Genomic DNA, 26,731 nt, shown 5'->3' with positions numbered 1-26,731 from the left:
TTTCTAGAATTATGCTCTGGTAGTGATTCCAAAATTTCTTGGCTTGAAAAAGTGGCATTCTTCTGACTTCAGTTTATTCTTGACTCTCACATGAAAACAGCAGTCCTAGCCAAAGGCCAAATTGTGAATCTTTCAAGTTTGACTTTGACAGGTATACTCCTTTCAGCACCTTCCTAAACTCCAGGATAGGATGGGGGTAAAGAACAGGGAGGTAGTGACCTAAAAAAGAACAGATAGGACCTGATCATCCTGAATAGCTTCAAGAACAGGAGGAAATTGTACAGGACATGACACCCAAGGGCACAGAGTTCCTACTTTGAGAAATACTGCCTTAAAAGAAAGTGGCTAAACATGCTCACTTGCCTTCTAAGACTACAGTTGATCAAATTTCTCACCCAGATCTAGTTCAGAGTAAGTCACAAAAATAATAAAGGTATGTTATGAGCATATCTGTTGAAGAAATCACAAGAGACCCTCTCTGCAGCAGCTTTTTATCTCACTACATAAATCCCCTTCCTTCATTTATCAACCTTTATTTATTCAACCCATTTCCAAGGCGTTGTTTGCATAATGTCTGCAATCTCAAATATTTAAAAAGTTTAACAAGTTCCAGACTTTACCAATCTGAGACCTGAGGTATTTTTGCTCCCTTATTCCTAGTATTTCAATGCCTGGGTTGATTTACTTTATAAGCTTCGGCATCTGTCTTGGTTTCTTGAGCTGTAATCCAGTTCCTCTTTAGTGGCTTTTGAACTTCAGAAAGCTGTGCTAGAGCTTTGCTGCTGGCCAAGGCTAGATCCCTGTCACCAGGGGCAGTCTCATCCTTTCTCCAGCCCAAGCTTTCTGGCTGAAGTTTATCACAAGCTCTCCCTCTCACTAGAGACTTGTGAATTTATATTGTCTGAACCATCAGTTGCACCAAGTTCTCTTCCCTATTACTGTTGCTCTAACCAGAAACAGATTTGCTCAGCCTCTCTGGGCAGTGATATAGATGGTTGGTCACAGCCTTTGGGGACGAATAATACAAAGAAGTCAGGCATTCATACATCAGCCAAGCCAGTCTGTGTGGCCAAGGCCAGCATATTCCATGACCAAACATCTGAAGAATAGTGCTTGTTATAGTGACTTCATTTGAACAATACAATTGTGTGATGCAAAATTGGCATGGGTGATTAAATTCTGAAAGAAAGAATATCAGAAGAGTTGATTTCAAATGTTACCTCTATATTATGTTAAATTTCAATGTATTTTTAGGTTAATTCTGACAGTCTGTGTTCTATTCTATTGAGCTTTTAGTCTATTCTTATATTTTTATTACATTATTATAATTTTTAAATTTATTTTTAGTTTTTATTTATTTTTTGCTGCACGGAGTCTTCAATGCTGCATTAAGGTTTTCTCTCGTTGCAGTGAGCTGGGCTATTCTCTAGTTGTAATGTGAGGGTTTCTCATTGCAGTGGCTTCTTTTGTTGTGGAACAGAGGCTCAGTAGTTGTGGCTCCTGGGCTCCAGAGCACGGGTTAGTTACTCTAGTTGCTGGATCTTCCTGGACCAGAGATTGAACTCGTGTCTCCCACATCAGCAGGTGGATTCTTAAACACTAGACCACCAAGGAAATCCCTATAATTTAAAAAATATGTTTTAGTGCATGGTAGAAATACTTCTACTATTATTTCTTTCAAAAGTTCCTCAGTTCAGCCCCATGGACTGTAGCCCCCCAGGCTTCTCCACCCGTGGGATTTTCCAGGCAAGAATACTGGAGTGGGTTGCCATTTCCTTTTCTAGAGAATCTTCCCAACCCAGGGATCAAACCTGGGTCTCCTGCACTGCAGGCAGTTTCTTTACCATCTGAACCACCAGGGAAGCCCTATGTGGATTTACATGAGCTTAATTATTTGGGGAAATGCTTTCTTTTCTGATCATTTTCATGTTTTTGGCATTTTCCTCAGCAAACTCAGATAATTGTTCAAGTTTTTATCATTTGTTCTATTTGATGCAATGTTGATTCTGTTATTTCTCTGCATCTAAAGTATTTAAAAGGTTATTCAAGTGGATAGGAGATCCAGGATGAAATGATGAATGTGACAAGATAATGTAATTCTACTACAAGCATAAAAAACAACCTTAATGAAGGGATGGGGGGAAATAATAGAAATAATTGGTGTCTATAAGACTAAAAGCAAAAGGAAATGCACCTGAGTACTGTATACTCTAATTAATAAATTTGTTTCCCTTGTGTTGCTGGTTAATGATTCCCACACCACTATATATGTAATGCAGGAGACCTGGGTTTGATCCTTGGATTGGGAAGATCCCCTGGAGAAGGGAAAGGCTACCCACTCTGGTATTCTGGCCTAGAGAATTCTATGGACTGTATAATCCATGGGGTTGCAAAGAGTCGGACACAACTGAGCAACTTTCACTTCCACTTGCACTTCACTCAATCTTATGTTATGGGCTTCCCTCATAGCTCAGTTGGTAAAGAATCTGCCTGCAAAGCAGGAGACCCTGGTTCAATTCCTGGGTCAGGAAGATCCCCTGGAGAAGGGATAGGCTACCCACTCCAGTATTCTTGGGCTTCCCTTGTGGCTCATCTGGAAGAAGGGAACGGCTACCCACTCCAGTATTCTGTCCTGAAGAATTCCATGGACAGTATGGTCCATGGGGTAGCAAAGAATTGGACACAACTGAGTGACTTTCACATACATGTATAGTGGAGATGAACAATTAAGTAAATGGATAGCATATGGTGGGAGCCAGATTTCTCACTGATGGGGTGGGAGGTTATAGATAAGCCAAGGAAGGATGCTAAGTTGGTCCATTTGATAATGGATTAGAGTCACAGGTATCCATATGAACTCACACTTAGCTTAGTACATATACAGATAAATAGATACAGAAATATTTATAAAAATGTGTATGCACCTGGGACACATATGTTTTCTTGCTCTGGCAGCCAAAAGGACCTAGAAGCAATGACATCCCAGTTGCAATGAGCATACCTAATGCCAAGATCTTGGTTTCTAACACCATTCTCCAGTAAAAGAAACCAGGGCTCCTTGAAGAAGTAGTTGATTCTTGGACTGGGGTAAAAAATATACAAGATGTGTCTGGAGTAACCTGTAGTGCCAGAAAGTAAGTGCTAGAATTTGCAAAGATGGGAGTATGCCAAAGGAACACAAGAGCCAACCTATAGAGATTCCAGTGGCCAAAGGCGAACATTTGAGCAATAAAATAAAAAATAAAGTAGTGTTGGATTGTAACCCAAGTATAAAATAAATATCAATGAGCCCACACTGATATAAATAATGATTTAATAAATAAGCAAATATGAGGAAATTGACAAATTATCTATACAGAAGAATTCAAAATAATTTAGCTATATACTCTGCCCCCATGAGGTGGAACATAAATTCCAATTTCACAAGTATGGGCTGTGCATAGTGACTTCCTTCCAAAGAGTGTAGTATGGATGGGGGAAAAAGAACTTTGTATTAGAAAAGTCTGACAAACACTACATCAGCCAGGTGAACAGGGTCAATGCCAATAGTCACAAATTGTATTGATAGTATATTTTCTTGATGTGATTGAAAAAAAGCACTTTATTTCTATTGTCTTCCTCTCCAACACACATAACACTGATCTAATCATGAGGAAAAAAATAGTGACTACATCTCAATTGATTCTATGAAATACCTGACCAGTATTTCAAAACTGTCAAAGTCATCAAAACAAGGAAAATCTTAGAAACTGTCACAGCCAAGAGGAGCCTAGTGAGACATGACAAGTAAAATTATTGTGGGATCTTGGGACATAAAATGGGTAATGGGTAAAAACCTAAAGAAATACAAATAAATTAGGAGCTTGGTTAATACTGGACTTTGCAGGTGGCACTAGAAGTAAAGAATCCACCTGCTAATGCAGGAGATGTGGGTTTGATTCCTGGGTCAGGAAGATCCCCTGGAGAAGGACATGGTAACCCACTCCAGTATTATTCCCTGGAAAATTCTACTGACAGAGGCTGGCAGCCTACAGTCCATGGGGCCATAAAGAGTTGGACACTACTTAGTGACTGAAAACAAGAACAACAAAATGTATTTATACTGGTAAATTAATTGTGACAAATGTATAATGTGTTAATAATCAGGAACACCAGATATATGATATATGGGAATTCCTTGTACCATCATTGCAATTTTCTGTAAACCTAATATTGTTCTTAAATATGTTTATTTTTAAAAAGTTATCATCACTTTTTTTCTCTGAATTTTTTAACATCATCAGCTCTCATATCTTCTCAATCTCAACTTCTATTTTTACATAGAATTTTGTTTGATTTAATTTCCTTGTGAAATATGCCAGATGATACTTAAAATTTCATTCCATTTCCTATAAAATTTAAAGTATATTCTCCAGACTTCCACTTCTAACCAAAATGAAATAACAGGGACTAAATTTATTCTCTGCTTAAAACAACCAAAAGACAAAACCAGACTATATATGAAACAACAATTTTCAAGACACTGGACATCAACAGTGAGAAATGGTGATTCTCAAGAGATGGGAAACAAATGAAGTAAATCCTATAACTGTCCAAGCTTAATGCTCTGAGAGCATCCAACCCTTGAAATAAGGAGAGGAAATCAAGTGAAGCATGGTAGGCTTCTTGAATTGAGGACACAGAGCTGAAAGCCCCAGTCACAGCTAGAGTAACGGAGAAGAGAAAATTACTTAGAGAACACTGGAGATTCCCAAAGAAAGAGTCCCTCTTGACTGTTCAACAGAGTACAGACCTATCCATATAGAAGGAAAATATTTAACCTTGAGAAATAAAATTAAAGAATTAGAGGAAACAGTATCTATTGCTCACACTGGGCCTGAAGAAGTACCTGGTTTAAACAGCTAGACCAGGAAACTTTATAATTAATAGAGAATTAGATAGAGTATGCAGAAAGGTCTTGACTCAGTGATGGGAAATAATTATAACCAGAAATGCTGCTCTGGTCCTATTTAGTAAATTGTAATGGCAAGATCTTTGCCAACAAAGGTCCGTCTAGTCAAGGCTATGGTATTTCCAGTGGTCATGTATGGATGTGAGAGTTGGAATGTGAAGAAAGCTGAGCTCTGAAGAATTGGTGCTTTTGAACTGTGGTGTTGGAGAAGACCCTGAGAGTCCCTTGGACTGCAAGGAGATCCAACCAGTCCATTCTGAAGGAGATCAGCCCCGGGTGTTCTTTGGAAGGAATGATGCTAAAGCTGAAGCTGTAGTACTTTGGCCACCTCATGCGAAGAGTTGACTCATTGGAAAAGACTCTGATGTTGGGAGGGATTGGGGGCAGGAGGAAAAGGGGACGACCGAGGATGAGATGGCTGGATGGCATTGCCAACTCAATGGACGTGAGTTTGAGTGAACTCCGGGAGTCGGTGATGGACAGGGAGGCCTGGCGTGCTGCGATTCATTGGGTCGCAAAGAGTCGGACATGACTGAGCGACTGAACTGAACTGAACTGAATGGCAAGATCCAAAAGGATCTTTTTGGATTTCCCCACATGTTGTTCCCCACATGCTTAATTACATCCTAAAGCAAAGTTCAAGAGTCTTTATAAGACTACAGAATTATCTGGTATCTAACAAGGCAAAATTTGCAATACCTGGCGTCCTGTGAAAGGTTACAAGACATACAAAGAAACCAGGAAATATGACCCATAATAGGAAGAAAAATAGTCAATAAAAACCAACCAGAATGGACACAGATGTGGAGAAGCAGACAAAGACATTGAAATGGTTATTAGAATCGAATGCTATATGTTCACAATGTTAAGTAAATAAAAATTATTTTAAAAATCTAAAATAAACCTCCAGAGATGAAAACTAAAATATGTAAGATTAATGATAGCTGGATGTGATTAATGGCAAATTAGATATTGCAGAAGAAAAGATTATTAAACTTGAAGATAAGCAACAGAAACTATCAAAATTAAACACAAAAAGAAAAAAATTAAATGAAAAGATCAGTAAACTGGGTCATCATTAAACAGCCTATTTATGTAATTAAGACTTCTCCATTGGCTCAGTGATAAAGAATCCACGTGCCAATACAGAAATTCTACCCCTGGGTTGAGAAGACCCCCTGGAGAAAGAAATGGCAACCCACTCCAGTATTGTTGCCTGGGAAATGCCATGGACAGAGGAGCATGGTGGTCCATGGGGTCACAAAGAGTTGGATGCTACTTAGTAACTAAACAACAACAAGGCATAACTAAGTCTCTTAAGGAGAGAGAGATAAGAAAAATAGAAAAAGATATTTAACAAAATTAGGGCTGAATGTTTTCCAGATTTCATGGAAATTATAAACTCTTAGTTTCAAGAATATAAATAAACCCACGCAAAAGAAAGATAAAACTACAGCAAGGCATGTCTTAATCAAATTACTCAAAACAATTGATAAAGAGAATGTTTGAAAGAAGGCAGAGAAAAACTATATATTTTTGAGTAAAAGAACAAAAATAAAGGTGAAAGATTTCTTGTCAAAAACAATTAAAGTGTGATAGTGACACATCATCTTGAAAATACTGGGGGAGAAAAAGCTGTCAATCTAGAATTTTTAATTCAGAAAAAAAGAATCTTAAAAAAATAAAGGCAAAATAAATCTTTGTCAGACATAAAAAAGATAAAGTAATTCATTATCAGTGGGCTCACACTACAAAAAATAGTAGGAGTTAATCTTCACAACCTCAGGTTAGGCAATAGGTTCTTAGATACGATGCTCCAAACACAAGCAACAAAAGAAAAAATAGATCAATTGGACTTCATGTAAACTAGAACATTTTGTGCATCAAAGGAAACTATAAAGAAAGTAAAAAGACAACCTGCTGACTGGAAAAAAATTGCAAATTATGTATCTGTTATGTGCCTTGCATATAGAATATAGAAAGTTGCCTTAAAACTCAACCAAAAACTCCCAAATAAACCAATTTAAAAACAGGTAAAGAATCTGAATTAATATTTCTACAAAGAAGATATACAAATGATCAACAAGCACAGGAAAAGGTGCTCAACATTATTAGCCATGAGGGAAATGATAATCAAAACCACAAGGAGATATCACTTCACATTTACCAGTTTGGCTATAATAAAAAGGCAGGTAATAACAAATGTTGATTAAAGTCTGGAAATTTCTCAAATGGTTACCATTCTCATAGAGTTACCATATGACCTAGCAATTTTACTCCTATAAATATCCCCAAGAGAAATGAAAATATTTTCTACAAAAAGGTTTGTACGTGAATGTTCATATCTATGTTATTTATAATAGCCCAAAAGAATATGGAGAGAATCCAAATGTTTATCAGCTGATGGATAAATAAATGTGGTATATCCATACAATGAAGTATTTTTCAGCAATAAAAAGAATGAAGCAATGATAGCTGCTGCACCATGGATGAAGATATCCGTTTACAAAAGACCGCATGTCTCATGAGCAACAGACAATTGCCTGCTAGGTGGCCAGGCATTTATATGAGCACTTTCAATGTCAGCTATTCAATCCCTAAAACAATTCTAATGTTGCATAGACCAAAATGTGAGAAAAGGGACAGAAGCAAACCTAAGCCGTGGTTTATTTTTTTTTTTAATATATTTATTTCTTAATCAGAGAATAAGTGCTTTGCAATGTTGTGTTGGTTTCTGCCATACCACAACATGAATCAGTCAGTCATAATCATATATATATATATGTATGTATATATATATCCCCTCTCTCTGAGTCTCTCTCCTCCCTCCCATCCCACCCATCTAGGTCATCACAGAGCACCAGGCTGGGAAGGGAAGTGAAGTGAAGTGAAGTCGTTCAGTCGTGTCCGACTCTTTGCAACCCCGTGGACTGTGGTCCACCAGGCTCCTCTGTCCATGGGATTCCCCAAGCAAGAGTACTGGAGTGGGTTGCCATTTCCTTCTCCAGGGGATCTTCCTGACGCAGGGATCGAACACGGGTCTCCTGCATTCCAGGCAGATGCTTTAACCTCTGGGCCACCAGGGAAGCCCCATCTGGCTGGGCTCCCTATGCTATTCAGCAGCTTCCCATGAGTTATCTATTTTACACATGATAAATGCAATATTTCCCTTCCCTATTTACCTTTTATATTGAATAATCACTTACCAGGTGGTGTTAGAGGTGAACCCACCTGCCAAGGCAGGAGACAGAAGAGACATGGGTTCGATCCCTGGGTCAGGAAGATCCCCCTGGGGAGGGAATGGCAACCCATTCCAGTGTTCTTGCCTGGAAAATCCCAAGGGCAGACTGGCAGGCTACAGTCCATAGGGTCACATAGAGTTGGACACAACTGAAATGACTTGAGCATGCATACACAAAGGTGTTTTTTCCAGACCTGAAAACTGACTGAAGCTTTTTATAAAGCATGTTCAAATATTCAATAATGCAGACACATATATACACACACACATATACATGACCAGTGTTGAATATATATATACACAGGCTAATATGTATGTATACATGTACATGAGCATTGTTGAATATATATATATATATACATTCATAAATTAAACACACTTTGGCTAAAACCTTCATTTCCCTTCTGGCCTCTATAGAGATGAAGAACTGTCAGATATATCCTTACCATAATGAAAAAGACCCACCCCTTCTCCAAAAAAAAAAAAAAAATCCTTTGCATTCTGGGGTATACTTGCTGCTGCTGTTGCTGCTGCTGCTAAGTCACTTCAGTCCAACTCTGTGCGACCCCATTGACAGCAGCCCACCAGGCTCCTCCGTCCCTGGGATTCTCCAGGCAAGAACACTGGAGTGGGTTGCCCTTTCCTTCTCCAATACATGAAAGTGAAAAGTGAAAGTGAAGTCACTCAGTCGTGTCCAACTCTTAGTGACCCCATGGACTGCAGCCTACCAGACTCGTCCATCTATGGGTTTCTCTAGGCAAGAGTACTGGAGTGGGTTGCCATTTCCTCCTCTAAGGGGTACACTTAGAGTCTGCCTAGTTGGCGGAGTGTTGACGTAGTAGAAGAAGACTTGCTATGTCTTCTGAATGACTTGGGTGAATTTCCTGAGCCTGAGACCTATTCATTAAGTGACAGTATTGGGTTGGACAATTCTAAATATTTTTTTTGTTTCTGACATTCAATAACCCTGTAGACCTACTACAATAAGCACCATCATCACTGAAGTAAAGATAACCCCCACCCCAAGCTCAACTTCATGAGTAACCAATATTAGCCTGTGGCTTGAATTCCACTTGACGGAATACTTGCAATGAAGATGGATCTAAATTTTCAGAAACTGGAACTGCTGAAGATGCTGAAGGGACTTTCTTGAGTTTCTTCCAATATTAGTGCATAATGACAATGCTAATGAATTCATTGGCACAATTTGCTACCTAATGAGATGACAGGACTCTGATGCACTGAGCCTGTGAGACTTGCTAACCTCAGGGTTCTTCTAATTTAGTTTTACCTCCTGCTGAGTCATATTTTTCTAATTGCATGAATCAGCTCTCATTTTAACTCCTCTGCAATTTTTTCTCATTTCCCTGTTGAAACACTTTCTGGCTGTAACTTAAAGACAAAATATTAAGAATTTTAACTGGTGAACAGGACAAGTGTTGAATGAGTAGGCAGTTAGTTCCTGAAGCATGTGCCAAGTGTCATTGGAAATATAATTTCCCCCAGATTTTCAGGACAGGATTTGGTTATTCACAGTCTTTCTCCACAGTGGCAATTTGAGCTAGCATACTTGCCAGGTCTGTAAATAGGTACCTGAACATCATATTCTGGGATCAAAAACTAAAAGTCTGCATTTTATTGTATTAAGCATGTCTTCAAATTTAGTTTCAAGTTTTAATGATTTATAAATAAATATGCTATATAAAGGACTTCCCTGGTGACTCAGATGGTAAAGAATCTGCCTGCAATACAAGAGACCCAGGTTCAATCCCTGGGTCAGGAAGATCCTCTGGAGAAGGGAATGGCAACCCACTCCTTTATTCTTGCCTGGGAAATCCCATGGACAGAGGAGCCTAGTGGGCTATAGTCCATGGGGTCGGAAAAGAGTTGGACATGACTTATCAACTAAGCAACAACAACTTCTGGTTTCACTAATTCACAGCAGGAGAGGACTTTTGACACAGAATGAATCAGCCCTCAAGTCTCACCCATATCTGATTTGGATGACAGATATGATTTTTTACTTTGAATTAATACCAGAATAAGTTGATGTGGGGGCCTGTTTAAATAGGGGGAATATATTTTGCATTTGAGAAGGATGTAAATTTGGGGGAACAAGGTTGAGTATCGTGTCCTCTCAAAATTCCTATGTTGAAGTCTTAGGCCCCCAGCACCTCAGAATGTGACTGTGTTTGGAATAAAGACCTTTAAAGAGGTAATTAAGGAAACATAAAACCATCTTGCAGAGAAGGCGATGGCACCCAACTCCAGTATTCTTGCCTGGAAAATCCCATGGATGGAGGAGCCTGGTAGGCTGCAGTCCATGGGGTCACGAAGAGTCAGACACAACTGAGCGACTTCACTCTCACTTTTCTCCTTCATGCATTGGAGAAGGAAATGGCAACCCACTCCAGTGTTCTTGCCTGGAGAATCCCAGGGACGAGGGAGCCTGATGGGCTGCCATCTATGGGGTCGCACAGAATTAGGCACGACTGAAACGACTTAGCAGCAGCAGCAGCAGTAGCAAGACCATTTTGTTGTTGTTCAGTTGATGAGTCTTGTCCAACTCTTTGTGACCCCATGGACTGCAACAGGCCAGGCTTCCCTGTCCTTCATTATCTCCCGGAGTGTACTCAAATTCACATTCACTGACTCTGTGATGCTATATTTAACCTCTGTTGTTCCCTTCTCCTTTTGCTTTCAATCTTTCCCAGCATCAGGGTCTTTTCCAATGAGTTGGCTCTTTGCATCAGGTGGCCAAAGTATTGCAACTTCAGCTTTAGCATCAGTCCTTCCAGTGAATATTCAGGGTTGATTTCCTTCAGGATTGACTTGTTTGATCTTGCAGTCCAAGAGACTCTCATCTAGGTGAGCCTTAATTCAACATGACTGGTGTTCTTACAAGAAGAGACAATTAGGACACAGAAGGAAAACCAAGATGGTATGAGTGTTGCAAGAAGAGAGTCATCTGCAAACCATGGCGAGAGGCCTCAGAAGAGGTCACCCATGCTAATACCTTGATCTTGGACTTCTAGTCTCTAGAGCTTTAAGAAAACAAATGTGTTTGTTGAAGCCACCCAGTCTGTGGTACTTTGTCATGGCAACCGTTGCAAACTAGTATGTTACCCTTATTTTCCAAAACACAGTCAGTATTTCTGGATAATCACAATCTCCCATACCAATTTCTTTCACCTGCTATTCCTAAGGTCCTTGTTACTCATCATTTACACATTAATGATGTGACTGAAATTAACAGAGCATGTGAACAGAGTATTGGAAATAGGATAACAGCTTTGAACTCCACATGCCTGGATTATCTGTAAAAAGAAAACCTTCCTTCTTATTTAAAAAAAAAAAAAAAAGCCCAAATGTGGAAATGACTAAAATAAAGAAGCTGTTGCTCCTATGACAGGCAACTGGGCTGAGTGACCAATATTCACTCATGAAAGAAATAGTGATTTCGTGTTGAAAATATGTCATAGCCACATAGAACTAAAAGAACGAAGTCTTTCCCTCTGTTGTGTCTTATTTTAAAGCCTGCACTAGAAGCCATGACTGCCCGTCTAGTCACCCAGTGCTTTGGAGATTAACTTGAATGTTTTAGATAAAAAGAATAATTTTGACTCTTGCCATGCTCATCTCATTTACTGTACTTCGTGTTTGATTAAGTCTAATATATGAGGCAGACCAAGGTGTTTTTTTTTTTTTTCTCTCTAACCTTCATCTACCCTACCACCCCACCTTATAATTATCTTAATTGATTAAGCCATGACCCCTCAAGAAGATCTGACTGGAAAAGAGAGGGATCAGAGACTCAGAATACCTGCCTCAGCTGGAAAGTAACTACAGGACAGGTCCACAGGGACAGACCTGAACCTGCTGGGTTAGAGTTACCTCCAAGCTGGAGAGCCTACATAAGTTGTTTTTTTTTTTTAATTTTATTTTTATCTTAAACTGGAGTATAGTTTTTAAATTGTTGTGTTTGTTTTAGGTGTACATTGATATATATATATAAGGATTCTTTTCCAATTACAATGTATGGAGTAGAGTTTCCTGTACTATACAGTAGGTCCTCTTGATTACCTGCTTTCTATATGTAAGGGTGTCTATGCTAATTCCAACCTCCTAAGTTATCTCTTTCTACCATCATTTCCCTTTGGTAACTATAAATTTGTTTTTACATCTATGATTCTGTTTTGAAAACTGTTTCATTTGTATCAGTTTTTAGAAAACACCTATACGTGATATCATATGATATTTGCCTTTGTATGTTCGATTTGATTCACTAGTGTGATCATCTCTAGGTCCAGCCGTGTTGCTGCAAATGGCATTATTTTGTTGTAAGTTTAATTCCCATGCCAACCAGTGGTTCTGCCTTCGGCAGTCAAGCTCCCTTCTAAATAAAAATGATGCTCAGGAAGAAAAACCAAGAGTGGGTGGGGCTTTCAGAGAAGGAGCCAGTGCCTTTGAGGGCAGGTTGTGAAGTCACTCTCTGCACTGGCCTCCTCGCTTACATCTACCCTGTCATTACTGCCTCCTGAATTATTACCAGCAACAGGGGAGGTGTACTGCAATCTTTTTAAAGAAACACTTTTTTTCTTTTTCTCTATCAGATACACTCTTGCCCAATAGAGAGCCCTCTTCGCTGATTTCTGGCTCTCTCCCAGCAGCGAAGGTTTCTACCCACTGATATTTTAGGTTGGGCACCCCCTGTGGCTCAGCAGTAAAGAAACCTGTGCAGATGTAGGAGAACAAGAGACATGGGATCAATCCCTGGTTTGGGAAGATCCTCTGGAGGAGGAAGTGGCTACCCACTCCAGTATTACTGCCTGTTGAATCCCATGGACAGAGGAGCCTGGTGGGCTAAAAGTCCATGGGGTCGCAAAGAATAGGACACGACTGAGCGAATAAACAACAATTACATCTTACTCAGGCCTCCCTAGTTCTGCACCATAGAAATTCAGGCATCAGTTGGAAAAAAGAAGTTCTAACCTTTCAAAACCAGAGAATGATGCTGGCTGGATAAGGTGCTCTTTAGTTGTCCAAGTGTCTCTGAGTACATGCTATGTTCTTGTATATTCCACACTTTGGGGGAATAGCCTGACTTTGTGCCACACTGTCTTAACTCCCACAACCACCAAAGAAATACTAGCTCCATGTCACACGGGCCTGTGGCACAGTTTAGTCAGTTGCTCAGAATCAAAAAGTAGTGACCCCTAGAATCAGAACTTTTTTTTTTTTTCATCTATCCTAACCATATGCTTTTTGGAATGGGAAAGAGTGGGTCATTTTAAAATAATCTAATAAGAACACAAAAGAAAACATAACCAGAGTCCATTATCATCAACCTTAATAATATTCAGAATAGTTTTTCAATGCTTCAGTTCAGTTCAGTTCAGTCACTCAGTAGTGTCCGACTCTTTGTGACCCCATGAATCGCAGCATGCCAGGCCTCCCTGTCCATCACCAACTCCCAGAGTTCACTCAGATTCACATTCATCGAGTCAGCGATGCCATCCAGCCATCTCATCCTCGGTCGTCCCCTTCTCCTCCTGCCCCCAGTCCCTCCCAGCATCAGAGTCTTTTCCAATGAGTCAACTCTTCGCATGAGGTGGCCAAAGTACTGGAGTTTCAGCTTTAACAGCCATCCTTCCAATGAACACCCAGGATTGATCTCCTTTAGGATGGACTGGTTGGATCTCCTTGCAGTCCGAGTGACTCTCAGGAGTCTTCTCCAGCACCACAGTTCAAAAGCATCAATTCTTTGGCACTCAGCCTTCTTCACAGTCCAACTCTCACATCCATACATGACCACAGGAAAAACCATAGCCTTGACTAGACGGACCTTAGTTGGCAAAGTAATGTCTTTGCTTTTGGATATGCTATCTAGGTTAGTCATAACTTTTCTTCCAAGGAGTAAGTGTCTTTTAATTTCATGGCTGCAGTCATCATCTGCAGTGATTCTGGAGCCCCCCAAAAATAAAATCTGACACTGTTTCCACTGTTTCCCCATCTATTTGCCATGAAGTGATGGGACTGGATGCCACGATCTTCATTTTCTGAATGTTGAGCTTTAAGCCAACATTTTCACTCTCCTCTTTCACTTTCATCAAGAGGCTTTTTAGTTCCTCTTCACTTTCTGCCATAAGGGTGGTGTCAATCTGCATATCTGAGGTTATTGATATTTCTCCCGGCAATCTTGATTCCAGCTTGTGCTTCTTCCAGCCCAGCATTTCTCATGATGTACTCTGCATATAAGTTAAATAAGCAGGGTGACAATATACAGCCTTGATGTACTGCTTTTCCTATTTGCAACCAGTCTGTTTTTCCATGTCCAGTTCTAACTGTTGCTTCCTGACCTGCATACAGATTTCTCAAGAGGCAGGTCAGGTAGTCTGGTATTCCCATCTCTCTCAGAATTTTCTTTAATGCTTAGTTCATAATTATTTTTAATGGCTGTATAAATCCCATGAACAAATTATGATTTGTTTACTGACTCTAAAAGTGATAAATATTTAGTTTATTTCTAATTTAGGGTGACTATAAATAATACTGTTAGTAACTTAATCTTGACCTACTTTCTTAGCTTTTTTTCTCATGATGATTGCTGAGAAGTAAAACTACTCTTATGTTTGTTCATAACCACACTTGATTATACTCATTGTAAGGATTTGCGTTAGTGTATATAATTGTGAGGCTCTTTCAGAGAGGCTCAGTTTGCCAAATCATGGTCAGTAGTTGTGTGTGTCTCTCTCTGCTTCTTCAAGACGGGAGTATTAGCCTTTACAAGGTGGCTCAGACAGTAAAGAATCTGCCTGTAATGCGGGAGACCTGGGTTCTATCCTTGGGTCAGGAAAATCCCCTGGGGAATGCCGGGAGCCAGCGTGAGGAACTCGGCCCATGGCAAAGGTCATGAGGAAGGAGGCTTCAACATACGCAAACGTGAGATCGAGCCTCAGGAGACCCCCTGTTCCCGAGCATCTACCCCCAAAAGCAGAGTGCCTACTTTACTGTTTTATGCTCTCACCTCTACCTCTGACTTTATGGGGGGCTCTTCCCCATCACCATTTCTCTCGGAGAAGGAGTTAACTTGCAGCTCCAGTTAATAAAAATTCCTGGGCATGACAAGAGTGTTTCAACTTACAAACTCCTCTGAAGTTTCTCTAGCTTGCCTGAGATGGTTCGTCCAGCCACATGTGATTGTTTACAGCCTCCCAACCGTGAGAGGCATGAGATGCTTTAAAACTTTCTAAATACAGACTCTTTTGAGAAGTTAGAAAATTATTAGTATAGTATAGTGGGTTGATTAGAAATTATATTGGTGAAGAGTTTTCATTTGTTGAGTCAATATTTGTTGCTAAATCTCCATATTCCCTGCTCTTATAATGAATATAACTAACATATAGGAGAAATAAGTATTAACCTTTAAGAATAATCATGTTAAACCTTAAGCTAAGTAAATTCCTTTCTTGATTGTAACCCACTACACCCTCATCCTATAGGAATGCAACTTTATTTGGAGGGTGGCGCTTGGTTTAAGAAAAAATCACCCTTGGAAAAAATAAGTGTTCTGGTTGATTGACCGTTATTAGAAGGGGCCATAAAATGTCAGCAGGCCTCATGGCCAGAAGATGATGTAAAACCCCTAAGACCTTTGTATAATTTTATATGAAGCACCTGATTGTGACAAGGGTCAGGTCTGCTGACCCCCGCGTGACTCTGTATTCATCCCTATGTATAACAAAAAGTATATAAGCAAACCTGAAAAATAAAGAAATGGGATCAGTTTCTGGAAAGACTGATTAACCCATGTCATTCTTTCCCCTTCTGGCTGAATTTCCATCTGGCACATGGATACTCACCAAGCCTGCTAATTTTGCCTGGGCTTCTAAGATTGGACCTGGGAGGCTTCAGTGCCTCCTCTCCTTCAGGAGAACGGAAAGACGCCTGTGGCCTACGTAGGTGGTGATTGGTATTCCAAGTAAACCAAGTTATTCAGCCTCCTTTTCTCCACTAATTTTCCTACTACACAATCTGTTTCTAATCTCTCTCTATATCTGTAATTAAATAAGTTTTTTCCTAGGACTCCTACCCCGTCTCCCCTTCGAATTACCCTGGATCCACCCGGACTGGACCCCGGCAGGGGAAGGGAATGGCTACCCATTCCAGTATTCTTGCCTGGAGAAATCCATGGACAGAAGAGCCTGATTGGCCACAGTTCATGGGGTCGCCAAGAGTCAGACATGACTGAGTGACAAACTTTCATTTTTCAGCTCTCTTTTGGGCCATTATAATAGGTGTCATACAATAGGTGCCATCATGAAAAGCTTGCATTTTTATGCTAACTGGAGCCAGAGCATTTTAATATGTTTACCAGTCACCTGCATTTCTTCTTTGGTAAATTGTCTGCCTTAAACCTTTTGCCTATTTTGAAAGAGATGTTCATGCTTTGTTTTGAATTTTAAAGGCTCTTTTACACTGTACAGTAATCCTTTGTTTACAGTAGATGTTGCAAGTATTTTCCTAGTTTCCTTGTTTCTAAAGTTTCGGTTTTCTTTTTGTTTTAAGACATTCACAACTACCACTCTCATCCCTGATGCTTGTTCTGGGATCATTTTATAAAGACCTTTCCCAACTCAAGACCCAAGATTACTCAGTCATATATACTTTATCCTGATATTTTCTTTAGCATTCGAATGTTTAATACAATTGGGACTTACAGCTATAAATTGTAGCTAACTGACTATTGTTTTATACAGTTTTATCCATTTTCCAAGACTACATATATTTTAATCTATCTATAGATATAGATTATATATAATACATATACATAAAGATTACAAATTTTTCACCATGTTTACTATTGAACACGTGTTGTTTTCTTTTTCCTTCCTTATTATCCATCTAGTCTAGGGGTCCACAACCTCTGGGATCTATGCCTGATGATCTGAGGTGAAGCTGATGTCATAATGATAGAAATAAAGTACACAATAAACAGAATGCTCTTGAATCATCCCGAACCTATCCTCCTCTTTCTTGGTCCATGGAAAAATTATCTTCAACAAAACCAGTCCCCTATGCCAAAGCCTTTGACTGTGTGGATCACAATAAACTGTGGAAAATTCTGAAAGAGATGGGAATACAGACCACCTGACCTGCCTCTTGAGAAATCTGTATGCAGGTCAGGAAGCAACAGTTAGAACTGGACATGGAACAACAGACTGGTTCCAAATAGGAAAAGGAGTACGTCAAGGCTGTATATTGTCACCCTGCTTATTTAACTTCTATGCAGAGTACATCATGAGAAACGCTGGGCTGGAAGAAGCACAAGCTGGAATTAAGATTGCTGGGAGAAATATCAATAACCTCAGATATGCAGATGACACCACCCTTATGGCAGAAAGTGAAGAGGAACTAAAAAGCCTCTTGATGAAAGTGAAAGAGGAGAGTGAAAAAGTTGGCTTAAAGCTCAACATTCAGAAAACAAAGATCATGGCATCTGGTCCCATCATTTCATGGGAAATAGAGGGGGAAACAGTGGAAATAGTGTCAGACTTCATTTTTTTTGGCTCAAAAATCACTGCAGATGATGACTGAAGCCATGAAATTAACAGATGCTTACTCCTTGGAAGAAAAGTTATGACCACCCTAGATAGCATATTCAAAAGCAGAGACATTACTTTGCTGACTAAGGTCCGTCTAGTCAAGGCTCTGGTTTTTCCTGTGGTCATGTATGGATGTGAGAGTTGGACTGTGAAGAAGGCTGAGCACCAAAGAATTGATGCTTTTGAACTGTGGTGTTGGAGAAGACTCTTGAGAGTGCCTTGGACTGCAAGGAGATCCAACCAGTCCATTCTGAAAGAGATCAACCCCTGGGATTTCTTTGGAAGGAATGATGCTAAAGCTGAAACTCCAGTACTTTGGCCACCTCATGCGAAGAGTTGACTCATTGGAAAAGACTCTGATGCTGGGAGGGATTGGGGGCAGGAGGAGAAGGGGACGACCGACGATGAGATGGCTGGATGGCATCATGGACTCGATGGACGTGAGTCTGAGTGAACTCTGGGAGTTGGTGATGGACAGGGAGGCCTGGTGTGCTGCGATTCCTGGGGTTGCAAAGAGTCGGACATGACTGAGCAACTGAGCTGAACTGAACTGAACTGATGCCAAACTTTGGGGACTGTAAATAATTTTTGAGCTCCTACTGTATTCTATGCAGTGTAATTAATAGGTGCTGAAGGTGTCTTGGTGAACAAAACAAAAAAATAAAATCTCTTTTTTTTTGGAGAAATCAAATCCCTTATGATTATGCAGTGGAAGTGAGAAATAGATTTAAGGGCCTAGATCTGATAGATAGAGTGCCTGATGAACTATGGAGTGAAGTGCATGACATTGTGCAGGAGGCAGGGATCAAGACCATCCCCATGGAAAAGAAATGCAAAAAAGCAAAATGGCTGTCTGGAGAGGCCTTACAAATAGCTGTGAAGAGAAGAGAGGCAAAAAGCAAAGGAGAAAAGGAAAGATATAAGCATCTGAATGCAGAGTTTCAAAGAATAGCAAGAAGAGATAAGAAAGCCTTCTTCAGCCATCAATGCAAAGAAATAGAGGAATGGGAAAGACTAGAGATCTCTTCAAGAAAATTAGAGATACCAAGGGAACTTTTCATGCAAAGATGGGCTCGATAAAGGACAGAAATGGTATGGACCTAACAGAAGCAGAATATATTCAGAAGAGGTGGCAAGAATACACAGAAGAACTGTACAAAAAAGATCTTCACGACCTAGATAGTCATGATGATGTGATCACTAATCTAGAACCAGACATCTTGGAATGTGAAGTCAAGTGGGCTTTAGAAAGCATCACTACAAACAAAGCTAGTGGAGGTGATGGAATTCCAATTGAGCTGTTTCAAATCCTGAAAGATGATGCTGTAAAAGTGCTGCACTCAATATGCCAGCAAATTTGGAAAACTCAGCAGTGGCCACAGGACTGGAAAAGGTCAGTTTTCATTCCAATCCCTAAGAAAGGCAATGCCAAAGAATGCTCAAACTACCACACAATTGCACTCATCTCACATGCTAGTAAAGTAATACTCAAAATTCTCCAAGCCAGACTTCAGCAATATGTGAACCGTGAACTCCCTGATGTTCAAGCTGGTTTTAGAAAAGGCAGAGGAACCAGAGATCAAATTGCCAACATCCCCTGGATCATGGAAAAAGCAAGAGAGTTCCCGAAAAACATCTATTTCTGCTTTATTGACTATGCCAAAGCCTTTGACTGTGTGGATCACAATAAACTGTGGAAAATTCTGAAAGAGATGGGAATACAGACCACCTGACCTGCCTCTTGAGAAATCTGCATGCAGGTCAGGAAGCAACAGTTAGAACTGGACATGGAACAACAGACTGGTTCCAAATAGGAAAAGGAGTACATCAAGGCTGTATATTGTCACCCTGCTTATTTAACTTATATGCAGAGTACATCATGAGAAACACTGGACTGGAAGAAGCACAAGCTGGAATCAAGATTGCCGGGAGAAATATCAATAACCTCAGATATGCAGATGACACCACCCTTATGGCAGAAAGTGAAGAGGAACTAAAAAGCCTCTTGATGAAAGTGAAAGAGGAGAATGAAAAAGTTGGCTTAAAGCTCAACATTCAGAAAACGAAGATCATGGCATCTGGTCCCATCACTTCATGGGAAATAGATGGGTAAACAGTGGAAACAGTGTCAGACATTTTTGGGGGCTCCAGAATCACTGCAGATGGTGATTGCAGCCATGAGATTAAAAGACACTTACTCCTTGGAAGAAAAGTTATGACCACCCTAGATAGCATATTCAAAAGCAGAGACGTTATTTTGCCGACTAAGGTCCATCTAGTCAAGGCTATGGTTTTTCCTGTGGTCACGTATGGATGTGAGAGTTGGACTGTGAAGAAGGCTGAGCACCGAAGAATTGATGCTTTTGAACTGTGGTGTTGGAGAAGACTCTTGAGAGTGCCTTGGACTGCAAGGAGATCCAACCAGTCCATTCTGAAAGAGATCAACCCTGGGATTTCTCTGGAAAGAATGATGCTAAAGCTGAAACTCCAGTACTTTGGCCACCTCATGAGAAGAGTTGACTCATTGGAAAAGACTCTGATGCTGGGATGGATTGGGGGCAGGAGGAGAAGGGAACGACAGAGGATGAGATGGCTGGATGGCATCATGGACTCGATGGACGTGAGTCTGAGTAAACTCCGGGAGATGGTGATGAACAGGGAGGCCTGGCGTGCTGCGATTCATGGGGTCGCAAAGAGTCGGACACGACTGAGCGACTGAACTGAACTGAACTGAACTATAGAAGAGGGAAAATAAAGAGGAAATAAAGACATATTAAAGGGCAACATGATGTTTCACCCTAAAATGTGTCTCTTTAGCATATAAAGTATTTTGAGCTGAAGACAATCAAGACCCAGCAGATTGAAAACAAAACAAAACATTTACTTCTCCCTTAACAGCTTAACCAAATATACATAGGTGGCCTAACCCAGAAAGAGAGCTATTAACCAGACACAACTTTCTATCTGAAAGACTACCTGCACGGCAGGGCAACCATCTGATTACTATAAAAGGACTCTTCTCATCTTCCCGGACATTTCCTTTCTCTCCTTGGAACCCCCAGTCCCCATCCTATTCCTTAGTTCAGGGTGACATGCATGCTCAGTCACTCAGTTGTGTCCAATTCTTTGTGACCCCCTGGACTATGTAGCCCAGCAGGCTTCTCTGTCCATAGTGTTCTGCAGGCAAGAATACTGAAGTGGGTTGCCATTTCCTTCAGGGGATCTTCCTGACCTAGGGATCAAACCCGTGGCTCCTGCATTGACAGGCTGATTCTTTACCTCTGAGCTACCTGGGGAGCCTGGTTCAGGATGGCAGATAAGACTTAATTGCCCAGCTGCCCATTTCTTTGTTTATGAGTCTATGTTCTATGTTAGTCTCTCAGGGGTGTCTGACTCTTTGTGAACCCATGGACTGCAGCCTGCCAGGCTCCTCTGTCCAGGGAATTCCTTTGGGACTCATATTGTTATGGGACTCTCATAGGCACAAAACTAAATTTGTTTTTATCCCGTTACTCTGTCTTATGTAAATTTAATTATTAGACCAGGCAAAGAATCTAGAAGAGTAGAAGGAAACATTTTCTGCCCCAACAATATGCAACGGATTGTTAGTGCTCTGAGGAAAACAAAGAAATATCTTGGGATAAGAGACTGATGAGGTGATACAGACAAGTAGAATTACTTTTAGGAAGTTAAAGAAGGCTTCTTGGAGGAGGCAATGTTGGGTCAGGATTGTGATTAGTTACAGCATTTGTGTTTTATTAGCCTTATAAAGCAAGAGGGTGGTCCAGTGGTTAAGATTTCACCTTCCAATGCAAAGGGTACAAGTTCGATCCCGGGTTGGGGACCTAAGATCACATATGCCTTACAGCCAAAATACTAAAACATAAAACAGGAGCAATATGGCAACAAATTCAATAAAGACTTCAAAAATGGTCCACAGCCAAAAAAAAAAAAAGAGAAATCTCTTCAAAAACTAAGTAGCCTGTGGATTTATTTATCAATCTATGTGCTTTCTACTTTTTGTTCATTAATTTGTGTTTGTGTATTTATTTAGTTCTTATTTTACAGCTTCTAGGGAGGCCCTGGCGCATTGTGGACAGCTTATAGGAATAAGAGAGAGCTCAATTCCATCCTTGGCCAGGCTGGCATTGATTGGTACTCCCCTGTCTTAGAGATACATTTTCCTGCAGGGCTTCAGGAAATAGCAGATTGAACAGTGGCTACTGGTCTGCACTCCCTCCCTCAAAGGATTCTGCCCTCTGACTTTAATGAGAGGATTTACAGGTCACTATTTAATTGGCTTTCTGTATTTTTAATGCATATACTTAATACCGTTTGGGCTTCCCTAGTGGCTTGGTGGTAAAGAACCCTTCTGCCAATGCAGGAGACGTGGGTGCAGTCCCTGCGTCAGGAAGATCCCCTGGAGAAGGAAATGGCAACCCACTCCAGTATTCTTGCCTGGGAAATTCCACAGGGGAGTCTGACAGGCTACAGTCCATGGGCTCACGAACAACAACAAAAAACTAACATTTAAATGGTTACTCTTCATTCTAGAATTTTCCTTCTCCTAGAAAGAAAAAAATTCTTCTCCCTGACAGTTTTGGGGGAATCCAGCAGAGTGAAGATTGCAAGGAAGGAAGAAACATTCATTGAGCCCAAGGTGGGATACTTTTCTGTGGTTGGCACTTGCTAAACACTTGCAGCTTTACTGCAGCCTAAAGCGAGGATCTATCTACAAGGCAGTGCTGGTTCATGCTAATTCTAAATTCAGGATTCATACTACTAAAATGGAATGGAGAAGAATAACTTGCTGTGAAACAGCATTATTTCTATTTGAAGCTGGAAAATTCACTGAAGTTCTGGCTCCCAGATCAGGCTGGTCCATTTTACCCAATTTGTCTTTTATGCTCACAGAAAACTCATTTGTCCATTTTTACTATTCAGGGTGATTTTTTAAAATTGCACAGCACCTGTTCAAAAGCTGAGAGGAAGCACAGCGGCCACATATTGGAGAGGAGAAGTATCACAAGTCACAGAAAAGTAATGACAGACAGCTCTAAAATTCATCCATCAGAGAGCTACAGTGAGCCCAGATATGGCCAGGCTTAAAGACAGGGGTGTACTTTCACTGCAAAATATGGTCTAGAATTATTTTAATCAATGGCAGAGAGTTGAGCTGTTTTTTCCTTTAATTAATGTAAATAGCTTATTCATTTATGTTAGAGCATATATTCCCTGGTGGCTCAAATGGTAGAGAAACTACCTGAAATTCAGGAGACCTGGGTTCGATTCCTGGGTTGGGAAGATCCCCAGGAAAAGAGCATGGCAACCCACCCCACTATCCCAGCCTAGAGAATCTCCATGGACAGAGGAGCCTGGCGGGCTACAGTCCATGGGGTTACAAAGAGTCAGACACGACTGAGTGACTAAGCACACACATATATTAGTTGGTTAATTTGAAAATGTTAAGAGTGTCAGAGAAATGCAAATCAAAACCACAATGAGGTACCATCTCATGCTGGTCAGAATGGCTGCCATTAAAAAATCTACAAACAATAAATGCTGGAGAGGGTGTGGAGAAAAGGGAACCTTCTTACACTATTGGTGGGAATGCAAACTAGTACAGCCACTATGGAGAACAGTGTGGAGATTCCTTAAAAAATTGCAAATAGAACTGCCTTATGACCCAGCAATGCCACTACTGGGCATACACACTGCCAGAATTGAAAAAGACACATGTACCCCAACGTTCATTGCAGCACTGTTTACAATAGCTAGGACACAGAAGCAACTTAGATGTCCATTGGCAGACAAATGGATAAGGAAGTTGTGGTACATATACACAATGGAATATTACTCAGCTATAAAAAATGCATTTGAATCAGTTCTAATGAGGTAGATGAAACTGGAGCCTATTACACAGAATGAGTTAAGTCAGAAAGAGAAACACCAATACAGTATATGAATGCATATATATGGAATTTAGAAAGACAATAATGATGATCCTACATGCAAGACAGCAAAAGAGACATAGATGTAAAGAATGGACTTTTGGACTATATGGGAGAAGGCAAGGGTGGGACAATATGAGAGAATAGTGTTGAAACATGCATATTACTGTATATAAAACAGGTAACCAGTGCAAGTTTGGTACGTGAAGCAGGGTCCTCAAAGCTGGTACTCTGGGACAACCCAGAGGGACGGGATGGGGAGGGAGGTAGGAGGGAGTTTCAGGACGGGCGGACACACGTGCACCCATGGCTGATTCATGTTGATGTATAGCAAAACCCACCACAATATTGTTAAGTAATTAGCCTCCAATTAAAATAAATAAATTTTTTTAAGTGTGAAGAATGAAAGTGTTAGTTGCTCAGTCATGTCTGACTCTGTGACCCCATGGACTATAGCCCACCAGGCTTCTCTGTCCATGGAATTCTCCAGGCAAGAATACTGGAGTGAGTTGCCATTCCCTTCTCTAGGGGATTTTCCTTACCCAGGGGGCAAACTTGAGTCTCTTGCATTGCAGTCAGATTGTCTACCATCTGAGCCACCAGGGAAGCTCCAGAGATACAGATAAAATGCTTTTTTTGTTCAATTCTTGCATTATACTTTATTGATTCATATACTGTTTTTCTCAAAGTTTCTTTAGGGAAGAGGAGAGAAAGCTGGTGAAAGCAGTGGGCAGATCACTGGCAGAGAAAAAGGGTCTTCCACTCTCTCATCCCTCTCCAGAGGCTAGCCTCCCCTCACCTTGAAGGAGGTCCAGATTCAGACCAGGGACCGTCATTTATAATCCCTGTCCCTCCAAGGGCAGCAGAAACCTAGCAAGCCGAGGAGCCTATCCATGTGATTTCTGTGTAAGGGAAGTAACTGAAGTCTGGTTTGGGAGGAAGAAGGAGCAGCTGAGCCTCTAGGATTCTCAATCATCCTCCTTGTCTTCCTTTTCAGGTGGTTGCTATGGGGGACAGAGAGACAGGATGGAGTCTAACATTTGGGTGAAGTGCCCTCCTGGTCCCTCACTGGCCCTTGTCTTGGGTCCATTCCTGGTGATAACTTTGTTATCTCATGACCAGCTTCTTAAAAGAGACCTGACATCAGGTCCTTACTTTGGCTTACAGCTCTCACTTTATCCTGCTTCTTCTGTGTCTTCTTCTCCAGCTTTCCCTCCTTCATGCTGTGGATCTTGGCCTCGATGCTCACAGCCTGGCAGGGTCCACAAGTCAGTGGAAGGAAAAGGACCTTTGTTGTCTGTTGGTCAGTGTCTAGGTCATATCTGGCTCTTTGCAACCCCATGGACTGCAGCACACCAGGCTACGCTGTCCTTCATTATCTCCCTGAGTTTGCTCAAACTCATGTCCATTGAATTGGTGATGCCATCCAGCCATCTCATCCTCTGCCATCCCCTTCTCCTTCTGCCTTCAACTTGCCCACCTCTAAAATTCATCAGTCTTTTCCAATGAGTTGATTCTTTGAATCAGATGGCCAAAGTATTGGAGCTTAGCATCAGTCCTTCCAATGAACATTCAGGGTTGATTTCCCCTAGGGTTGACTGGTTTGATTGGAAAAGGTCAGTTTTCATTCCAATTCCAAAGAAAGGCAATGCCAAAGAATGCTCAAACTACCACACAATTGCACTCATCTCACATGCTAGTAAAATAATGCTCAAAATTCTCCAAGCCAGACTTCAGCAATACGTGAACTGTGAACTCCCTGATGTTCAAGCTGGTTTTAGAAAAGGCAGAGTAACCAGAGATCAAATTGCCAACATCCCCTGGATCATGGAAAAAGCAAGAGTTCCCAAAAAACATCTATTTCTGTTTTATTGACTATGCCAAAGCCTTTGACTGTGTGGATCACAATAAACTGTGGAAAATTCTGAAAGAGATGGGAATACAGACCACCTGACCTGCCTCTTGAGAAATCTGCATGCAGGTCAGGAAGCAACAGTTAGAACTGGACATGGAACAACAGACTGGTTCCAAATAGGAAAAGGAGTACGTCAAGGCTGTATATTGTCACCCTGCTTATTTAACTTATATGCAGAGTACATCATGAGAAACACTGGACTGGAAGAAGCACAAGCTGGAATCAAGATTGCCGGGAGAAATATCAATAACCTCAGATATGCAGATGACACCACCCTTATGGCAGAAAGTGAAGAGGAACTAAAAAGCCTCTTGATGAAAGTGAAAGAGGAGAGCGAAAAAGTTGGCTTAAAGCTCAACATTCAGAAAACGAAGATCATGGCATCTGGTCCCATCACTTCATGGGAAATAGATGGGGAAACAGTAGAAACAGTGTCAGACTTTATTTTTTTGGGCTCCAGAATCACTGCAGATGGTGATTGCAGCCATGAAATTAAAAGACACTTACTCCTTGGAAGAAAAGTTATGACCAACCTAGATGGCATATTCAAAAGCAGAGACATTACTTTGCTGACTAAGGTCCGTCTAGTCAAGGCTCTGGTTTTTCCTGTGGTCATGTATGGATGTGAGAGTTGGACTGTGAAGAAGGCTGAGCGCTGAAGAATTGATGCTTTTGAACTGTGGTGTTGGAGAAGACTCTTGAGGGTCCCTTGGACTGCAAGGAGATCCAGCCAGTCCATTCTGAAGGAGATCAACCCTGGGATTTCTTTGGAAGGAATGATGCCAAAGCTGAAACTCCAGTACTTTGGCCACCTTATGTGAAGAGTTGACTCACTGGAAAAGAGATTGGGGGCAGGAGGAGAAGGGGACGATCGAGGATGAGATGGCTGGATGGCATCACGGACTCGATGGACGTGAGTCTGAGTGAACTCCAGGAGTAGGTGATGAACAGGGAGGCCTGGCGTGCTGCGATTCATGGGGTCGCAAATAGTCGGACACAACTGAGCAACTGAACTGAACTGAACTGACTGGTTTGATCTCCTTGCTGTCTAAGGAACTCCCAAGGATC

The sequence above is a fragment of the Ovis aries genome, chromosome 2, assembly GCF_016772045.2.
Source record: "Ovis aries strain OAR_USU_Benz2616 breed Rambouillet chromosome 2, ARS-UI_Ramb_v3.0, whole genome shotgun sequence".
In the NCBI taxonomy this organism is placed as follows: domain Eukaryota; kingdom Metazoa; phylum Chordata; class Mammalia; order Artiodactyla; family Bovidae; genus Ovis; species Ovis aries.
This window is presented reverse-complemented; position numbering follows the sequence as displayed.